The sequence below is a fragment of the Lathyrus oleraceus genome, chromosome 6 (assembly GCF_024323335.1).
Source record: "Lathyrus oleraceus cultivar Zhongwan6 chromosome 6, CAAS_Psat_ZW6_1.0, whole genome shotgun sequence".
In the NCBI taxonomy this organism is placed as follows: Eukaryota; Viridiplantae; Streptophyta; class Magnoliopsida; order Fabales; family Fabaceae; genus Lathyrus; species Lathyrus oleraceus.
In genome coordinates, this window is record NC_066584.1 from 515,478,478 (window position 1) to 515,481,685 (window position 3,208).

A 3,208-nucleotide genomic window follows, 5' to 3' on the forward strand; every position below is an offset into this window, starting at 1 on the left:
AATGCCTCTTTCAGATATTATATGTCCTAACACTATGTCTTCTTTAACCATAAAGTGGCACTTCTCCCAGTTTAACACAAGGTTAACTTCTACGCATCTCTCTAGGATTTTCTCAAGATTAATGAGGCAATTCTCAAATTCGAACCCACATACCGAGAAATCATCCATAAATACTTCCATAATTCCGTCGAGATAATCTGCGAAGATTGACATCATACAATGTTGGAAAGTAGCTGGCGCATTACAGAGTCCAAACGACATTCGTCTGTAAGCAAACGTTCCGTAAGGACAAGTGAAGGTTGTTTTCTCTTGATCTTTGGGGTGTATGGGTATTTGGAAAAATCCAGAATATCCATCCAGATAACAAAAGTAAGAGTGTATGGCAACACGCTCAAGCATTTGATCTATGAATGGAAGGGGGAAATGGTCTTTCCTAGTTTCCTTATTGAGTTTCCTATAGTCTATGCACATACGCCATCCGCCTTCTATACGTTTAGCCACATGCTCGCCCTTCTCGTTCTACACGACTGTGATGCCTCCCTTTTTGGGTATCACATGTACAGGACTTACCCATTTACTATCAGAGATTTGATAGATTATACCAACTTCTAGCAATTTAAGGACTTCCTCTTTACCACCTCACTCATTATAGGGTTGATTCTTAATGTTCTCTGGAAGGTTTTGAATCCTCCTCTAGCGAGATCATGTGCATACACACGGATGGGCTAATACCTTTTAAATCAGAGATGTTGTATCCTAAGGCAGAGGGGTATCTTCTTAAAACACTCAAGAGTCGGTTTGTCTTGTCTTGGTTTAAGGTGGCACTAACTGTTGCTGGGCGGTTCATTTCTTTATCCAAAAACTCATATCTTAGGTTCTTGGGCAATTCCTTAAGTTCTTGAGCTGGTTTTTGAGAGTTAGGTGAAAGGTCTGGAGTAAGGTCCAAACATTCATTAGTGTGAGGTTCCTTTTCCTCTAGCTCGTCATCCTTTTCATTCGGGTTTGAAAATGGTTTGATCATAGGTCATTCTTGATCAAGTTCCCTTATGCATTCATCTATGATATCAATCGCGTAACATGCGTCTCCTATGATTGGTGCCATCAGGAACTTTAAAAGAATAAACTCTATCTTTTCATCTCCTACTTTGAAGGTTAATTTTCCTCTTTTAACACTATTATAGCTCATGCTATTGATAAAAATGGTCTACCTAAAAGGATAGGGATATTGTCGTCTTCCTTGATATCCATGACCATAAAGTCTGTCGGGATATAAAGTTGACCGATCCTAACTGGGATATCTTCTAAAATGCCTACAGGATACTTAACAGACCTGTCGGCTAATTGAAGGAACATCTTAGTTGGTTGTAATTCTCCTAAGTTTAACCGTTTACACACAACTAAGGGCATTAAACTCACACTAGCGCCTAAGTCTAGAAAAGCTTTGTCGATCACATGACTCTCTAAAATGCAAGGTATAGAAAATCTCCTAGGGTCTTTCTCCTTCTTAGCAAGTTCATTCTCGGAAATAAAGTTGCATTCCAAGGGTTTGGAATCGTCAAGCCTACGCTTGTTGGTTAAGATGTCTTTGAGAAATTTGGCGTAAGATGGAATTTGGGTGATGGCTTCGGTGAAAGGAATCTCTACATGAAGCTTCTCTATTACTTTTATAAACTTTTGGTATTGGTTATCGATTTTGGTTTGTTTAACTCTTTGCGGATATGGGGTTGGTGGTTTGTACAGGGGGTGTGGTTTGTAAGTTTTATCCTTGGCTTCTCCTTCTTGGTCGGTTTGTTTCTCAGGTTCCACTGGTTCTTCTCCTTGAGTTGTAGGTATATTTTCTTTAGAAGCTTTGAACTCGCTCATTGTTGGGTTATGAGGCCCTTCGTAAGCGGTCCCACTTCGTAATAAGATAGCGTTAGCTTGCCCTCGAGGGTTGAGTTGAGGTTGTCCAGGGAATTGTCCTCCAGGTGTAGTTTGCGGGGCTTGGTTTTGTGCTACCTGTGAGATCTGGGTTTCAAGCATCTTGTTGTGAATGATTATCTGATCAACCTTGGTCCTTAATTGCGTTATCAGTTCATTTACGTGAATGTTCTGGTTTAGGAATTCTTTGTTTTGCTGAGTCTGGCCTGATATAAAGTTCTCCATGATCTTCTCAAGGTTAGACTTCTGGGGCACAACTTGTATAGGTTGATTTGGTTTTTGAGCTTGATAACCTTGTGGTCTTTGAGGTGCATAATTTTGGATAAGGTTCTGGTTTTTATAGGAAAAATTCGGGTGATTCTTCCATCCAGGGTTGTAGGTGTTTGAAAATGGGTTACCTTGGGCGTAATTCACTTGGTCAGTGTTCAGGTCGTTCAAAAGGTTACATTCCACCGATTTGTGTTCTTTAGGTCCACAAAGTTCACACTTTGTATGGACTAACGCTGCGGTGTTTGAGTTTGTAGAAATATATTCGACCTTAAGGGCTAAAGCGTCCATTTTCGCCTGCATCATGTCCATAGAGCTTATCTCATGTATTCCACTTTGGGTATCCTTTTTCTCTACTGATGCTCGTTCAGTTCCCCATTGGTAATGGTTTTGGGCCATATCCTCAATTAGTTCACAAGCTTCAGGGTAAGGTTAGTTCATCAACGTGTCACCAGCGGCAACATCGATGCTCATCTTTGTGTTATAATGGAGTCCATTGTAGAAGGTATGAACGATCAACCATTGTTCTAGGCCATAGTGTGGACAGACTCTTAACAGCTCCTTGTATCTCTCCCAAGCTTCAAAAAGTGATTCTCCTTGGTTTTGAGTAAATCTAGTTATTTGGTTTCGAAGAACAGTGGTCTTACTAGGGGAAAATATCTAGCAAGGAATACTCTTCTAAGGTCTTCCTAGGTAGTTATTGAGTTAGCTGGAAGTGAATCCAACCATGAACATGCTCTATCTCTGAGGGAGAAAGGAAATAATCTTAAACAAATCGCATCAGGTGAAGCACTGTTGGATTTAAAGGTGTCGGTCAGTTGGATAAAGATTTTTAAATGTTGATTTGGGTTCTCAGTAGAGAGACCCACGAATTGGTTATGTTGCACTAATTCCAGTAAAGATGGTTTTAGTTCGAAATTGTTGGCAGGAATGAGGGGGTTTACTATACTAGAACTAGGTTCCTCGTCAGAGGGTTGGGCAAATTCCTTAAGAAGTCTCTGGTCGCGATTCTCGGCCATAG

At 40.5% G+C, this 3,208-nt stretch overlaps 1 non-coding gene across 1 annotated transcript; it reads left to right on the plus strand.

Moving 5' to 3' along the window:
* Window positions 1-2,716: 2,716 nt before the first annotated feature.
* On the plus strand, window positions 2,717-2,823 carry LOC127099935 (small nucleolar RNA R71). Its single transcript, XR_007794395.1, has one exon. It is a non-coding gene; the product is annotated as a small nucleolar RNA R71 (small nucleolar RNA).
* The last annotated feature ends 385 nt before the right edge of the window (window positions 2,824-3,208 follow it).